Genomic DNA, 18,931 nt, shown 5'->3' on the forward strand with positions numbered 1-18,931 from the left:
TGACATCCTTATTACCACTTTCCTCCATGCCAAAAAAGAGTGAACTATGAGAATAAAAATAAATCAAGTATTTCCTACTTAAATACCAAAGACTTAAGTCCCTCAGACCTTAAGAGTCGTTTCAAAGGCCTCAAAATAAATGACTATGCTTCTGGGATATAACTGGACTCCCCACCCCACACCCACCTTAAATACTGAAACCATTCAAGTGAGAATTCAGACTCTGAAAAGGGATTGTGCTCCCCCCCGCCCTCCAAATCACTACACAACTTTTATTGCATCTTTAAAATATCACAATGAGGAATCATTTGACATGGAGTTTCTGTAGCTGGACAACTGACCTTATTCATCAACTTGCTGAACTGTTTACTTTTCAGAAGCACAGATAACATTCAAAAACATTCAGATGATATCCTTGTTTTAACTGTTGTGGCTTATTGAATCAAAGCAGTTGAATTTGATACAAGTTCAATGTTGTTTCCTTCAAACATTAATTCATCTTTCTGGGCCTGAGATACTGAACAAGCAACACTTGACCACATCCAAATCCTGTGGACATATTTTTCACCCAAGAAATATCAAATTTGAACACGAAAACCATTCTCCTAAAGAATGATGTTGATGAGGAAGTAAGTACACACAGGCCTCATCTTGTAACTGAGGCCCAGTGTAAGACCATCAACTGTGTTCTATACATGACTAGAGATAGTGCGAACAGTAGACAGTTCCTATTTTTCCACCATTTGTCAACTCTGGATGCTCTTCTTTTCTTTCCAAGGAGACTGAGTTCTACATTGATGTGATTAAAGTCCCTCTGTTGGGTGCCTATAGGGCCCTTCACAATAACTGCGCATCTCTTCAGAGTGATATCCACATTTTCTGGAATGTCAACAGTCTGACTGCTGAAATGATCTTCATCTTTGCAGAAGATACAGCAAAGACAAGGATTGTGCTTTCTTTATCATAACTTCCCAAGTAAGCAATGTTTGATTTTCACAATGTTTTCTAGCAGCTACCCCTTAACATTTTCCCATAAGAATATGATGATTATATTCCAGACCAAGAAATCATAAAATCACAAATTTAACCAATGGCATACAAAAGATAAAAACAGGACTTCGGTCAAGATGGCAGAGTAGGTAAACATGTGCTTGCCTCCTCTCACAACCACATCAAAATTACAACTAAACTACAGAACAACCATCATTGAGAATCACTTGAAATCAAGTTAAACAGAAGTCCTACAACTGGGGACACACAGAAGAGGCCACCTTGAGACTGGTAGGAGGGGCAGAGATGTGAAACATCTGGTCCTACACTTGTGTGAGGTAGTTGAGAATCAAGAGGGGTATCTCGGCTGCGAAGATCCCCCTGAAGGAGCGAACACCGGGCTCCCAGTCCAGGGTTCCAGTGCCAGGAAGAAAAGTCCGCACAACCTCTGGATGTGACAACCAGTAAACATTGTGGCTGAGTGAGATAGAGGGCTACTGAAGTCGCAACCATTCCTCTTAAGGGGCCCATGCGGAGACTTATTCACTGAAGAACTCATTTGCTCTGATTTCCAGCACTGGGGCATCAACTTGACAGGCGCCGAGAACAAAGGGGGAGGAACTGAGCGATCTGCCTTTAAGGGAGAGGGCTGGAGGGGCAGCTTTCTCCAAGACAGAAGTGGCGGCAGAGGCTCTTATTCTTTTGTTGAGTCCTCCCCGCTCCCTGTGTGCAGACATAGGTGGCCGCCACATCTAAGTCTCCATCAATCTGGCTAACACTAGTAACCCCACTCTGGCAATTCCCTGAGAATGCATCCCACCCAACTTGCAGGCCCCCAAGCCACTTGCAATGGATTTTCCAAACAGTCTGTCTTGGCTTATGCTGTAGACTTTCCTAAAATCACTCAAAGGTTCACAAAACCTAAACAGGCAGCATCTGGCCTTGGCATCCTCTGTACCTCTTGCTGAGCAGCCTCAAGCCCAGTACTAGTGGTAGCTGACTTCAGTTTGGGGCTTGGACTATCAAGGCACATTCAAGCCCACTATAGATGGCAGCCATGAAGATTGCTTCATAGGTTGTACCAGGTAGCCCTTGCCTGCATGGCTGGTAGCCAGCTTCGGTCTAAGCCAAAGCACCACCGAGGGACACAGCTGAGGATGACACACCCAAAGGGCAGACTGGGCAGGCAGCAGAGTCCCGTTAAAGCAAATCCTGCTCTACAGAGTCAGTATTTGCACAACAGCTCCTCCACTGTAGTCATGGCCAGTACTCACAACCTGTTAGTCCAAAGATCAAGGGCTCCCACTGGCATGCAAAAAGCAATCAAGGCTCAACTACAACAGAAGGGTATGTACAACTCACCCAAAAAAACACACCTGGAGCACCTGACTCAGGTAATCAGGGAGTCTGCGCCACTGGGCCCCACAAAACACCTACTGTATAAGGCCATTCTACTAAAACTGGGAGACATAGCAGCCCTACCTAATACATAGAAACAAACATAGGAAGACAGCCAACATGGGGAGATAAACATGTACCAAATGAAAAAAACAGAACAAAGCTACAGAAAAAGAAACAAAAAAGATAGAGACAAGCAATTTACCAAATACAGAGTTTAAAACACTGATTATAAGGATGCTCAATGAAATTAGGGGAAGAGTAGATGAACTCAGTGAGAACTTTGATAGAAAACATTAAAAAAAAACAGTCAGAAATGAAGAATACCTTAGGAGGAATCAAGGGTAGATTAGATGAAGCAGAGGATCAAATCAGCAACTTAGAAGGTACCAGAAAACTAATCAGAACCACGACAAGAAAAAATCCCCCCACCCCCAAAATGAGAACAGTTTAAGGCAAGGGTCCCCAACCCCTGGGCACTGGTCCCACAGGCCAAAAAGGGTGGCAACTACTAGTTTAAGGAACCTCTGGGACAACATCAAGTGCACCAATATTCACAACACAGGGATACCAGGAGGAGAAGAGAGCAAGCAAGGGACTGAAAATCTATTTCAAGAAATAATGACAGAAAATTTCCCTATCCTGGTGAAGGAAACAGACAAGCAAGATGAACCTGAACAGGTCCACACCAAAACATAATTAAAATGCCGAAGGTTAAAGACAAAGAGAGAATCTTAAAAGCAGCAAGAGAAAAGCAGTTAGTTACCTACAAGAGAGCTCCCATAAGACTGCCAGATGATTTCTCAACAGAAACTTTGCAGTGCGTAAGAGCCTCGAAAGGAAATATTCAAAATGATGAAAAGCAAGGACCTACAACCAAGGTTACCCAGCAAAGCTAACACTTAGAAGCAAAAGACAGATAAAGAACTTCCCAGACAAGAAAAAGCTAAAGAAGTTCATCACCATCAAGCCAGTATTACAGGAAATGGCTGTTAAGAATAAAAAAAGAAAATGAAAAATATGAATAATAAAATGGGAATAATTACATATCTATCAACAGTTACTTTAAAATGTTAATGCTCCAATCAAAAGAAAGTGTGGCCGGACCAGTGGAACAGAGTTGAGAGCCCAGAAGTAAACTCATATTTATATGGGCAGATAGTTTCTGACAAAAAAGCCGAAAACATACAGTGGAGAAAGGAAATGGTGTGGGAAAACTGGAAGCCACCTGCAAAAGAATGAAACTAGACTGCTGTCTATCACCACACACCAAAATTAACTCACAATGGATTAAGGACCTGAATATAAGACCTGAAACAATAAATTGCATAGAAAACAACATAGGAATTAAACTTAAGGACCTTGGACTTAAAGAGGATTTTATGAATTTGACCTCAAAGGCAAGGGAAGTAAAAGCAAAAAGAAATGAATGGGACTTCATCAAAGTAAAAAGCTTCTGTACGGCAAACCATCAAATGGGAAAATATATTTACAAGCAACGTCTCTAATAAGGGCCTAATATCCAAAATATATATCAAAGAACTCATACAACTCAATAACAGCAAAAAAACCTAAACGATCCAATTAAAAAATGGGCAGAGGACCTGAATGGGCAGACACTTCTCCCTAGGGGACATATGAATAGCAAATATATGAAAATATGCTCAACATTGCTAGCTAATAGGGAAATGCAAATCAAAACCACAATGAGATACCATTTCACACCTGTTAGAATAGCTATAATCAACAGGACAAGTAGTAACAAATGTAGGAGAGGATGTGGAGAAAAAGGAACCCTCATACACTGCTAGTACAGCCACTATGGAAAACAGTATGCAGGTTCCTCAAAAAACCAAGAATTGATCTACCATACAATCCAGCAATCCCTCTACTGAGTATTTACTCCAAAGACTTAAAAACTCATATCTAAAAAGATATTTGCACACCGATATTCATAGCAGCATTATTCATAGTGGTCAGGACATGGAAACAACCGAAGTGTTCTATGACAGATGATTGGCTAAAGAAGCTGTAGTACATAAATACAATGGAATATTACTCAGCCATAAGAAGAGATAAAATTCTGCCATTTGTGACAACATGGATGGACCTTGAGATAATCATGCTAAGCAAAATAAGCCAGACAGAAAAATTTTAAATACACATAATGTTACTTATATGTGAGATATAAACCTAAAAGCAACAAATGAACAGGACAAATAGACTCATGGACATGGACTATAGACTAGTGGTTACCAGAGGTTAGGGGGTGGGGAGGAGGGAGGAGGTAGATGGGGTAAAGAGGTCACATATAGGGGGCTGGGGGAGGGTGAATTGGATAAAGGGGATCAAATATATGGTAGCTGAAGGAAAGTGAACTTTGGGTGGTAAAAACACAACAGAATATACAGATGTCAAATTACAATGTACACCTGAAAATTATATAATTGTATTAACCAATGCTACCCCAATAAATTTAATAAAAAAATAATAAAGTAAAATAAGATAAAAAAGTGTGGCTGTATGGATAAGAAAACAAAACCCTTACATATGCTGCCTACAAGAGATCTATACTGCAGATAAACTGAAAATAAAGAGATGGAAAAAGATGTTTCCTGAAAATGAAAACAAACAAAATGAAAAAGCTGGGGTAGCATTACTTATACCAAAGTTGATTTTAAAACAAAGGCTATAAAAAGAGACAGAGGACCCAGTTGTCTTACTTCTAGGTATTTATCCAAAGAAACTCAAAACTATTTGGAAGGGACCTGTCACTCCATATGTTCATTGTAGCATTATTTACAATAGTCAAGATATGGAAGCTACCTGTGTGTCGGTCAATGGATGAATAGATAAAGAAGAGGTGGTACATATGTACAATGGAATACTATTTAGACATGAAAAAAAGAATGGAATTTTGCTACCTCAACAACATGGATAAACCCAGAAGGCATTGTGCTGAGTGGAGTAAATTAGAGAAAGACAAATGCTATATGATTACACTTATATGTCGAATCTAAGGAACAAAATTAACAAATAAAACAAACTCATAGGTATAGAGAACATTCTGAGGGTTGCCAGATGAGAGGGGGGTTGGGAGTTGGTGAATAAACATAAGATAGCATAAGGAATATAATTAATAATATAATCACTATGTATGATGTCAGATGGGTACTAGATTTATCAGGGTGATCATTTTTAAGTAATTAAAATGTTTAATCACTATGCTGTACACCTGAAACTAAGGTAACATCGTATGCCAATTGTAATTTAAAAATAAATTTAAAAAAAGATGAAGACAAACATCTGCATCCTTTAAAATAAACTATTCTCAACAATGTCCTTAAAACAATGTTCTTCAAAGTCCTTAAGGGATGTTTATGCTTTATTTTATACAGTTATATTTTAACATTTATAATAAATATGTATTACTTGTATAAACTTCAAATAAAAATTTTAAATAAAATAGGTTGACTTCCACTTAGTTTGCTATGGAGGACTACAGCATTCTGGGTAGAATCCAGGAAGAAAGAGGAATACTAAGACAGCAGATGAGAGACAACTTCAAATGAAGATAGAGCTAAAGCGGTAAAAGGTATTTTTATGGGTTTTGTTTTCTTATCCAGCCACCAAAATAGGAAAGGAAGCAAAAAAATTCAGGACAAACTCAATCCAATAAAAGCAGGCTGCACTTTGGGTTGGTGCTGCTAAATATTACATCTTTTAGGAACCTGAGCATGGCAGATAATTCAGACTATATGAATGAAGTACATTATAAGTGGCCAACTTGGTTTAGCTATGTGGGTATATTACCTTCAAAATTCCACAAAGGTAAACCTATGGTATAGAGTTTATGGTATTAAGTAGCCCAATTGCTTAAAATATAAACAATATCTACTAATCCAAGCCAAGTCTCAGGCAAAATATATTAGGGGGAATTTAGTAAAGTAAAAAATGTACTAGAACACCTGGGTTCTTGTAACTCTTTCTAGTAAACTCTTTAGGTTACAGTTTCCTTGTTTTGAAGTGAGATCCATTCCTGCTCTAAAATTCTACAATTATTTATCTCTCCCTCTCTGTCCTCCATATAGATATATCATGAAATAAGCAATGGCCTAGAAGAACTAATTCTCTTAAAGAAAACAAATTAAGTGTATGATGTTAAATTATTTAACTATGGGTATTTCCTCTAGCTGTCAGCCCAGTTTGCTCACGCAATTATTGAATCATTTAACATTTACTAAAGATCTATAAGCCAAGAAAGAGAAATAAAGATGAACAAGATACAATTCTAGCTTAATGGGAATTTACAGTTTTTAAGGGGCAAAAGACAAGTAAATTACAAGATGGAATAAAAAATGCTACGGAAATGTAACAGTACTAGCGTAAAGGGATCACAGCTCAGGTACTGTATATAAGGGTACAGGTGGGGAATTTCAAGAGGTTAACACTGAAATAAGAGTCTTACGGACTATGACGCAGGTAGATATGAATGGGGCTACAGAGAAAGGATAAGCTTGAGCACAGGTGTGAACACACATGCCCCACAAGAAAGCAGGCCACACTGATAAGATAGCAAAACCTGAAAAACAGTGGAGTAGAAAATGAGCCTAAGAAAATAGGAAGGGGTCACATCATGAAGCACCTAGTCATGTGTTTTTGGTCTTCATGACAAAAAGCAATTTAAGGTTTTCAAAAAGGTAGTGACTTAGAGTAGAAAGGTGCTGTGGGTGGAACTTCAAAAGACAGACCAAAGAGGAATTAGATGAGAGACAAAAAGACCACTTAAAGTATAATGACCAGATTGTGAGGTGGGGAAAAATAGTAAACAGGAACAAGGAGGCTAGAATGACACCAAGTTTCTGGCTCCAGCAACAAGAAGTAAATATGCTTTAAAAATAATTTAGAATAAGCATTAGCATGTTTGTTGTATTTATCTTCTAAAAGTAATTTATCTTATAGTAATAACAAAACAATACCTCGAATTAAAAAAATTCTCATTACTTCATCAGATAATGTTTACAAAATAGATTAATGGTAAAAAGATTTTTTTTTTGACACTTTCAAACACTGGACCATAAAGGACCACATTCTAATAATACGTTTAGAGTTTTTAAAGGAAAGTAACACAGGCACTTGTGTTTACAGTGATTTATTTGCCCTGGGTATTTTACATATAAATGTATAACTATACATCTATATCTATATGTATTTCCAGAATTGTTAAGATGACTAGATAAAATATTCATCTGCAATTGCGAGAGTTGGCATAAATGACTTTTAAAGTTCTAAGGTTATAAAATGAGTTCCTGAGTTTACTGACCTCTTTCCAGCTCTCTAGGGTTCTAAACTGTGCAACTTCCAGAGACCAGTAGAGGGCTGCAACGGCTCAGAGAAAATGATAAGGCAGCTTTACTTTCTTCTCTGGCACTGTGAGCTGAAAAAATTACCAATGCTGAAAGTAGAAACCTAAGAGCACTCTACAAGCACTTCACTGTCAACAGATTCTAGAGGGGGTCAGGAATAATCTGTCAAATCCTGAAAACTAGAAACACCCTATAATTAAGCATATTGCTACCAACAACTTTCTCCTCTTTCAAATGGAGGCCAAATAAAATCTCACTAACATGGGATAATTAGGATAAAAAAAAAAAAAAAGGTCAGTCAAAATGAATTAGCATTTCTCCACCTCTTTTCAGACTCATTGCTCCACACTGCTGCTACCAGACTAACCTTCCTAAAACGATTATTTCATTAGGTTACAGTCACATCTACTTTATCCTCTTCTGCACATATGCAGCACTGACATCTAAATTTCCTTTGCCTAGATTTTAAAGTAGATTTTACCTCTTGTATACAATCTTATCTTCAACTCCCCTAGTCAAACCTCTCTTACTGTTATAGACAAAATACAATTAAAATGCAAAAGTCACTGAGGTGAACGTTGAAGAAAAAAACAAATTTACACATGTCTAGAGAAAGGGAAAAAGTCACTGTTGGAAAAGTTTATATAAGAGGGAGATAGGAATTCCCCTAGGGCAGTAAGGAAATTGATCAAGGAAAGGGACACAGGAAGCTTCAATTAAATTTGTAATGTTCAATTCTTAAACTGGTGATGGGTGCCCGGGTGATCATTTGCTATTTTCTGTACCTTTAAATTATTTACGTATTTCACAATAAAAAGGTTTTGGTATTGTAATTTTGCCCCTCAAAAGACAAGCAGCTGATCTTTGCAACATATCACATCTGTGGTTCCATTCTAAATACTACTCACAGTTTAATCCACAATAATGCCCTTGCTCATTTTTAGTGCTTTCTTAAAAAAAAAAAAAAAATGACCGGTACATACTTTAGGCTTAAATGCAAGGACTTTTAAATGCTGAGATAATCGGGTGCAGTTTTAACAGTGGCACATGAAAAATATAAGATTAGGGATAAAGGTCACAACATAAAATAACCAGAATAGTTCCATAATCAGTGCTTCTGCAATATAAGCCCGTGATCCTGAAAATCATCTTTATGCCCAAACTCTTTATACCAATTTCAGGGGCTGAAAACAGTCCCAATGAGAGTGCAATGCTAAAGGATGTATTATTTCTAATCTGCATACCATACCATTCCCACCCTAACCCAACAATAGTGTAGGTTATAATACTGCTTCAATTATAGCCAAAACTGCATCTTCCATATGACTTCCAACATCAGAGTTGAACAGTTTGGACCTTATTTTAGTCCTGTTCTGCTACCTCACTTTTTCTGTATCCCATTCACTTTCCAACACAAACCTCTTACTACAGTACGCACAAGAATTCAGGATAACTGCGTATTTCAGGGCATTTAAAAGACAACATACTCTAAACTAGATGAGGGTAGTAAGTAGTATGTATTCTTGTTAGCTTTTTGACTACAGCAATTTAGAATTATAAATTGTTTCCTTGCCAAAGTATGCTGAGGAGAATGATGAGATATATGGTAATGAGGGGCCATGGCAGTCTAAATACACTGTATTCTAATAGCTGTAAGAAAGTAACAAGGATTGGTACTGTGAAAACTCCAACTCCAAAGGGAAAGAATGAATACTGGGTTATTTGCCTGAGGAATCTGAAGAATAAAAAGTTAAAATAAAATGCAGTAATAAGATCCAGTGCTGTGATTAAACAAACTGGTATCTTGTGATACATCTATAGTTAAAAATAAAAAAATAAAACATTTCCTAACATATAACCACACAAATGTTATGAATTGGGAAAAAGGGGCAAATCCTACTTATGGTACAAATATTAAATATCTATTAAAGGAAATATACTATAAAAAATGCCAAAAAAATTAAGTTTAGGACTATTTAAGAATGAAACAGTTCTACATCAAAAATTGAACTTACATGTCCAAGTCAGTCTTTTTTGTACAGACCTGTTTCAGAGCCTGAAAGCCATAGGTCCACATATTCACTAAAGAATTTGCGATATAATTTCAAAATGTTTATATGACCTCTCCCTAATAATGGATCCTTGTTTTAAGTAACTATTTCTTCCTGTTAATCAGCGTCTCCAACCTATTTGGCACCAGGAACCAGTGCTACAAAGAGAATCTAACACCTAATGATCTGAGGTGGAGTTGAGGCAGTGACGATACCAGTATGGGCCAGTTGCCTACTAGTATGGGCCAGTTGCGTGGGAGTTGGGGACCCCAGTGCTAAATTTTTAAATTTCACATAGCAGAGAAGAGTGTCTTCTTCAGATATGTGGTTAGCACTGGGACTCAACATCTTAAAATCTAAGAATCTTTCCAATAATCTCCTTGCCTATTTGAATTCCATACTTCTAAAATCATTCTTAAAAAAAAAATAAAAAATAAAAAATCAGTATTAAAGCATTCCCCATTTTAGAAATTCATTTTTATTAAACCTCTTATCCTAGTAATCACAGCCTTCCTTATCTGCTACCCATCTTGTCTCCCTTAGTCTCATTTCATCCTCTTATGCTAGCCAAACTATTCTCCTGTCATTGACAGTCTCAGTCATTTAATAAATACATACTGACCTTTAACAGTGTGATGGAATTGGGGGTGCAATAGTGAACAAGAGAGACATGGTCCATGTCTTTGCAGAGCATACCACATTCCCTTCTACACTAACTATAAATCTGAACGATTAAAAAATATTGTCCTCCTGTTTATCATATGTCTGTATTTTGTGTGTAAACCCCTAAAAAGACAAAGACTATATAATACTGTCTTTGCTTATATTTTCCCAAACACATCAAAAAATGCTAAATGGAGTGCTGTTCATAGAAGCATTTAATTAAAACTTGTTAACTAATCACACAGTGTTTAAGACCTTCTTTATTATAGCCATAATATTTGTTTACTGTGGTAAAACCTTAAAATTCAGAAGTAAAAAGAATCCCAGTTACTTTCAAATTCACCCATTGCGTTAGACTAAATCATTCAAAAGTGCTCACTCCTTGTAAAACTCCATAATCTATAATACAAAATAATTCTTTTGTCCCAAAAGGCTCAAAATTAATCTATCAGTTTATTCTGCTCTTTTAATATCATTAACTTCTTGAAAGATATAGTTTTATAGGTAAACAATACAATCATTGATTTAAATTGAATCACACCTGTAAAATAGGAATAAGATAAACTCGCAAGGTACCCTGTGAGGTTACTTTCTACAGAATAACTTTTTCGTCCACATTAAAAATATATATATCCATAAGAGGATACTGGAAAATTATTAACCTTTTGTTTATGTAGTTTTAATTTTAACAATAAGCATATATTAAAAATTGCAATTTACAAACTCTAATAAAAATGTGGTAAAAGTTGTTTAAATTCTTGATTGCCACTCCTAGAAATTTAAGAGAAAATAACAGCCAAAGAATATGAAGTGTCAATTCACAGAATGCAAATGATTTCCCCTTGTATTAGCTAATGATCCAAATTCCTATAGTTAAAATCAAATAACATTCATAAGAAAATTAAAGATACAAGCCTTAAAATGTAAATTTAATAACACAAACTTATACTGTTAACCACCAGATAAGTATGAATTTATTTTTACTGGGTGTTTGCAAGAACAAGAGGGCACTGGTGCCTGAAAAGAAGAGGAGGAGCCACAAAAGGGGAAAAAGGGCAAAGAAAAGGAAGAATGAGTAATCCAATTTGCTGTCAAACACTTCTGTTTACTTTGTATAACATGAGGATAAACAGAAACTTGGTAAAGAAGTATTTTTTGTTCTGTTCAGCTGCAGCTTAAAGAGAACACTTATCTTCATTCTTGGTGTTTTTATGAATCCTGGAAGACAATTTCTGAAGGGTGAATAGTAAATCTACGAATGAACTGGGTTGATCTTAAGAAACAAATTCTCTCAAAATAATACTTACATTTATATAACACTTAAATTTCTAGTTTTTGAGTAATAGTATCTATAGTTGGATATACCAGTGACAACTTTTTGAAATATTTTCATAACTAGATATGTAAGATATCTACTCTTATCATATATTAAAATAATGTATGAAAGTATCTAACAGTACCGATAGTACAGAAGCTCAATAAAATTTCTTTTCCTTGACTGCTAAGTAACTTCCAAAGAGCCAATATTAAATTCTAGTAACAAGAACTTAGTTTAATTTAGAGGTTGTAGGACTACAGTATAGAACTTCAAAATACAAGCCAAGGCTTTGTAACTGGTTGTAATATCTTTGTGCAAATGAAGTTAGAAAATGTTCTGTAAAAGTTTAATTTTCTCATGTGTCTTTACATCATTAACTACCACCACTAATGAATGCTTTTAGTGTTTACTTTGACTCTGCTTAAGTTTCAGAAACCTAGAACAGAATAAAAAGAACTCAAGATACAATGTGACTTTGGTGGAAGAGAATAAAAGCACATATGTTTCTTTCTTCTTCCTTCAGGTTTTCTAATGCTTCTTTCATTAGTGAATTTCAAAGGAGTCTAGCATTACTTTGGAGGATTTTAACCTGGATCCTATCAGTGGTTCAATATCACCAGATTAGCCAACATTTTGCTGGACTCACAAGAGCAGTTGTGAAATTCCAAAGAGAGGATGTAAAGTGTTTCATGAACTACAAAGCACCATAATTTTTAACATACTATTATCTTATCCTGAGTCAATATAGCTATTTCCAGGAAGAGAGTGCCACACATGCACGGTTTTTGTTTTCTATTAGAAGTCAGAATGTTGAAAAAATTTCCTATAGGGCTCTCTCACAACTCTTTCAAGCAATAAGTTAGTTTAAAATAACATTTATCACTAGTATTTGTGATACTTTCCCCACTTATGGTCCAAATACAAACCAATAACCAGAAAAGTAACTACATATTTTGAAACAATTTTAGGGCATCTAATAAACAAGTGTTAAAGAGGACAAAATTTTTTAATAACAAAGGGGGGGCAGGGAAAGATTTCTACCCTATAACTTGTGGCTCCATAATTTAATTCTTCTACTCATCTCAATTTGGAAGTATTTCTGTGTTTAAACTTAATTTTCTAAGAACTTAAGTCTGAATTTCTTAAAATTTTGGAAATTCTCACTCATCAGAAAACCTCGTCTTAGAAGCTGTTTTCTAACATGGGCAAACTCAAATTTATTATTGCTGGATACATTTCTTTATAAAAGTCTTAAATGAGTTTGGTTAGTTTTTTGACCCAGTCATTCTGATTAAAGTATGTTTCTTTAGGACAATGACATCAATATCAAGGTGGAGTTTGTTAGAACAGCCTCTTGTAACAGCCTCTTATAATGGTACTTTGTAGTCTTTCTGTAGCTGTTGAGTGTAATTTCTTTCTGACAACATAAAAACAAAAACAAAAACAAAAACAAACCCCACTATATCAGCATCTCATAGAAAGGCCTACTGTCTTCCACAATTGTCATTAAGGTATTTACTTTTTTTTTTTTTTTTTTTTTGACCAACACAGTAGAAAGTAGACTAGCTGGGTCCCAAACATTTCACAAAGTCTAAAATTTAAGTAACACTGCTTTAAACTTTTCAAAGTCAGCTAAAACTTGTGATTAAAGGCATAACACAGAGAAGTGGTTAAGAATGTGGACAATGGTCTATCCCCTTTTTTTTAAGTCTGTGAATACCTACACACCACATAACTTTTCAGTCTCATTTTCCTCAGCTATATTTAACAAAGTACCTGCCATTAAAACATAGTATGTTTTATAAGGTTATTATAGAAATTAACAGAAATGTTTCACTTAAAACTTTGAATATAGATACCTGCATATTTCAAGTGCTGGGTCAAATGTTTACAATAAATTTTAGCTTCAAAGTTACAAATAATATATATAATAATATTGACATATTGGTTTCCAGCATTATCAATTAAAGCACTCGAAGGTCCTTAAAAAGCCAATAAACAAAAACTTTGTCTTAACATTTCTATATATTTTAGACCTATAAGATAACCTTAACATGAACTAGTCAAAGCTCAGTTTATAGAGGAAAATTCTGTTATTGCCACATCTGAAAACTAGCAACAGACAAATTAACATTACAACTAAGACACTTTCACTATTACTTTTAAAACCCCACTGTTAAACACATTATGCATGCATGAGTGTAAAGGAGAATGTTTTCAAATGCTATATGAAGAAACTTCATATTCTCCAGAGGAAGTCAGACTGTAACAACTGCAATTTTTAAAATGTTCATAAGAGGCTTTACTAAGATTAGAACTAAGTGGGGATCAGAAAATATATCTACAGGGAGTTGTAATCTGTAAAACAGCAGGTGCTGGAAACAATTCAGCTAAGGCTAAGCAAAAACCAGGGGGATCTTGACACTTTGGTTACACAGTAAGAACAGTAATTTTAAAATAATATCACCATTTTTTATATGTCTAAGTTTACAGTATGCAATGAGCTGTCAATATGTAATCACATTTGTTTCATCCAACAACTGTATAAATTATGTAGGGAAATTATATTTTGTAGATTAAGAAAGCAAAGTTCTGAAAGTAAGATTTGTCAAAACCCAGTTAGGAAGTGAAAAATCAAGAATTTAAACCCAGGCCTCCTCACTTATATTTCAATGTTCTTTCCACTATTCCATAAAGCTAATTCTTAAATAGGCATACTAGCATCTTCACAGAAAGAAATTTCTAACCCCAAACAACAAAACTGTTTTAACTAGTTATGCTGACTTCATTAAGTCATCTCACCTCAAGAGGCCTTTATTCTTCTCATCTGCCAGCTAAGGGAAACGGACTAGAAGATTTGAGGTCCTTTCCAATTCTAACGATAAAAGTCCAAGACTACTCATTATACATGAGGCAATTTACAATTATACATTGATGTTAGTTTTAGCAACAAGTTCCAAATCAGAAAGTAGTATCAATAGCTCTTCAGTAACCTATTACAATTGTTCGACAAATTCTTCCTATGTAATAGATGCTGCTTTAGTATCAAGTTTACATACAGAAAGCAGTCTAAACTTCTTACGGACTATGATGGAAATAATCTCACTTATATATCCCTTTTTAGCCTGAAATGATGCTCTTAAAGCGTAAAAATGGTTTAAAGAAAATTTAACTGCTAGTCAACTAATACCAAGAAACGATATTTGAACTATTATTCTTTAGAATAAAAGCCTCTTATCTGATCAAATGTTTTCCAAATATCTCCACTGATTACCATTTCTCCAATCTACCTCAGAAAAATATCACTTTTTCAACCACTCCCATATAAAGTAACATATAACTTTTTTGATTAAAAAAAGAAGTCTTCCTCTTAAATTCATTCCACTGGTTGGACACTTATCTCAAAAAAAAAAAAAAAAAAATTCAAGCCGTCCCTCCGCCTTTTGCTATTAAAGAACTAAAAACAGAGACGGTACAACATAGTCACCACCTAAGTTCTTTCCTTTATCTGAATATTTTTGTTCTCTCTACTCTTCCTCAAATACTTTTCATGGAATACACACCCAGATATTTCCACTCTCCCAGCTCTGCTTGTTCATAAAACCATTCTAAGAACTATGTAGCTACAGAGATTAAAAACATTAAAAGCATTCTGCTTTTTTTTACTCATTTCCTTCCATGAATACCACTTAACGTTTATACTTTACTTCATTTTTACACCTTGCCTGTCCCTAAAATAGAACACATACCCTGAATAGTTAAGCCTGACCTTAGTCAAGGCGTTTGCGGACCTTTGGAAATTTAGTTAGTGATTGTGTCAACTACAAAAGACCTTTCAGGAAAACCTTTCTCCTCCTTCCTGTAAACTCCTAGGAAAACATTTCGAGCCCTTAAATGTTTTTGCGTTTAGCCCAAATAAAAGACTTTTCCCAATAACATGATCAGTTAATATAACGACTTGATCTTAAACAGTCGACACTATCTCATTTTGTTTTTAAGCCATTTGGCACCAACAGAGCATATGTTCTGCCAGTTCTGAGCTAATCTCCAGGAAAGCCTTTGTATAATGATTGAAGAAACTGAAACAGATCAGTACCCAAGATTTTTAAGTCTACTTGACCATGTGTTTTTAATAAAGTCAATTTAAAAATACCTCCTTTATAAAATAGTTCACCTTCCTTTATAATTTACATATACCCTTAAAAAAATGAATCTATGATTGAGAACACAGGTTCATTTCAACTTCAGGATTAGAGTAATTCCAAAGCCTTACATGCAGATCTCTGGACTTGCAACCCATTTCACTGACGTTCGCAATTTAGCCGTGGCTGTCCTCTGGAAATAACCTCGACTACACTGCTTAAAATGTTTCCTACGGTTTCAACTGGTGCAACATCCTAACTTCCCATCCTAATCTGTTTCTTACTGCTATTCTTAAAACAGCTGTCAGCTGGGCTTCGGTAACCTCTGTACAACCGTTTATTCAACGCTTTGGGATCCTCAAGCATGCGTCACACCATATTACCACTCAAAATAAGATCTAAGAACCTGACGTGCTCCAGGGTCTATTAACATCATTCAAATGAGCACTCACAGAAGGAAGAAGAGAACCGATTTCCTCATGCGGCAAGGACAGATTACACTGGCATTCAAGACAGGACTGCAGCGTGGCCGCTCTTCTTTCCCCTAAGACTGTTAAAGCGGCAATTTTCCTGCTCCCTTTTATTCACCTTTCCCCGGGACCTCCGATGCTGCCCCCGGAAGGGGCCGTGGCGGTCTCCCGCAGGCGGGCCGGCGCGCGAGGCGGCCTGGGCGCGCCCCCACTGCCGCCCCGCCCCGCCGGTCCGGCCGCAAGCCGGCGGCGCCCTCTCGGGCCGCGCACACTCGCACGCACACGCTCCTCCCGGCCCCGCCATGTTCCGGGAGGCGGCGGCAGGCCAACATGGGAGCGGGCAGCGGTGGCGGGGGGTGACCTGCTGAGCCCGGCGCCCCCAGCCCGCTAGCAGTTGCCAGCTGCGCGCGGTGACTCCACTGGACTCCTGGAGGGGCGGCGGCAGGCGGGGCGGACCCGCGCCGGGGCTACTAACGGCCTGTCACCGTGAGCCCCGCGGCGCTGCGGGCGGGCCTGGACAGGCGGAGCGGGACGGAGTGAGCAAGGCGCGTCCCCTACCTTGCTCTGGAGAGGGGGGACGGGAGCAGCGCAGAACCGAGGGGTCTCCTCCCAGGCGCCGGGGACTGGGCTCGAAACCGCGCCCCTCCTTCCTTCTCGCCTGTCGCCACGCCCCCCTCGCCCTCACGGACCCGAGGCACTGTCGACACAGGAGGCTTTAGGCTCTGAACGAGTGCCTCGGCGTTGCCGTTGCTGTCGTTGTCTTCGTCACTGCTGCAACCGCCACTAACGCCGCCGAAGCCGGGCTTGAAAACATCTCCGGTCTCGGTCCGTCTCTCACCACAGCCTCCTCGCTCCTAGGGCAGCGCCGCCCGGCGATTGGTTGCGGCGCGGGCACGTGATTCCGCGGGCACGGGACGAGCGGCGTGACTGTCCCGCCCCCGGCTCTCGCCCGCCCCTTCCGTCGGCCCCTCCCCACTACCCCGCCTCTCTCAGCTGTACCCAGAAGCTTCCCGAGCCGCGGGGCGGGGGACTCGGAACGTACCAAATGGGAGGCGGGGGTGGTACAGGCCGGACTCCGCCCCGCGTGCTCATTTCTTCCCACCCCACCCGGTTGTCACCACTTCCACCCCACCGGCACCAGCCCTAGAAAGGAAGGGGAATCAAAGGTTGAGCAACACAGCAGCGCGGGAGCTGCAGTAGGTTTTTTGTGGCGACCATGGCAATGAATGGAACTGGAAACTTCTGGAAATGGCGGCGGCGGCGACGGAAATAGACTGTTGACATTATTTTTGCAGGGACGAGTGTACGAGTTTGTGATCTTGGACCTGGGGAATCGGTGCTGCGATCTCTGCTTGAGGAAAAGAAACTCTCACTATACTCGCACTGGAGACGGCTGGCTCCGGTGCGTAAGGAGAGGCAAGGCGTGGCGGAGTACACACGTCCGCCGCAATGCGCCTGCGCTGTAGGCCGTAGGACGCCCCCGCCCCGCCGCCCCGTACTAGTTCTGCTGGGTAGCTGTGTGCGCGCCCTCACCTGCACCAGGTGGGGCCGCACAACCTGTCCCGAAAGAACATTACCGTGCGCTTACCCCAAGGTTAGCACAGAATTCATCATGTGCCCTTTCCCATTCACACCTTTGGATGACCTTTTCGAGAAATTTTGAGTGCATTTTTCCATATCCGAGGTGGTATTTCAGAAGGAATTTTCGCAGGTACTGGAGAAAAGTGCATGAGGAAAATTTACCATCTTCCAGTAGCGGGTACTCTGACTTCCTTCTGGACACTTACATTGTGGTTAATTTGAGACAATTAATACATGCTTTCATTTAACCACCAAAGAGGTTACATAATCGGAGAGAAACCATTTTATTTTAACTTCCTTCTGGACGCTTATTTACATCGAGGTTAATCCTCGACGATTTATACGTGCTTTAACCACCGAAGGGGTTAGTTACATAATTGGAGCGAAACCACCTCTTCGTTAGTAGTGGCCTCTAAACTACAGCACCCATTTGTGACTTGAGTGATTACAAATTTGTCATCACGGCAGGTGATGTAACATTTCCTACTTGAGAAAACTAAATCCCAGTAAATTACTACATAAAACATAAACGCGTTAAAAATAGGTATTTTTCCCTTTCCTAGGTTCTGATTTCCCCAGTCGAAAACATTAGGTTCAGTGGCTAGAAACGGAACACTATTACACTAAATTTGGATATTTACACATGAAATACAAAGGAAAAAAAAAAAACACTAAAAATTGAACCAGTTTTGACATCTCTTTAAAGTCATTGATTTGGTTCTCATCATAGGAAGGTCAATTATAGATGTAATGGCAAAGTATAGATGGTAATGGCAAAAGCTATTTCTGTAGCAGTTAAGTACCTCACTTCAAAATTGAAAGGTAGTTAATCCTGAATTTGCTGAAATAAATTGATAATTTATGGCAACAGCTATTTAGGTACAAACTTATTAACATCACTGAATACATGAAAGACTCATAAGGCAATCAGGACCCAGAGTACTGTACTGAC

The 18,931-nt window shown here is 38.2% G+C and overlaps 1 protein-coding gene across 3 annotated transcripts in view; it reads right to left on the minus strand.

Annotated features, from left to right (window-relative positions):
* The window catches only part of ANKRD12 (ankyrin repeat domain 12), a 121,003-nt gene extending 103,734 nt beyond the window's left edge, over nucleotides 1-17,269 (minus strand). Inside the window, exon 1 of one of the 3 annotated variants that reach the window (XM_016120904.2) lies at nucleotides 16,957-17,269. The gene's annotated coding sequence lies outside the window, so the exon portion shown is untranslated. Of the gene's footprint in view, nucleotides 1-16,380; nucleotides 16,575-16,956 lie in introns of those variants that run through there. The other 2 variants (XM_016120906.2, XM_016120905.2) reach the window with 2 other exon arrangements.
* Nucleotides 17,270-18,931: the final 1,662 nt, after the last annotated feature.

Source organism: Rousettus aegyptiacus, unplaced genomic scaffold (assembly GCF_014176215.1).
Source record: "Rousettus aegyptiacus isolate mRouAeg1 unplaced genomic scaffold, mRouAeg1.p scaffold_m13_p_12, whole genome shotgun sequence".
NCBI lineage: Eukaryota > Metazoa > Chordata > Mammalia > Chiroptera > Pteropodidae > Rousettus > Rousettus aegyptiacus.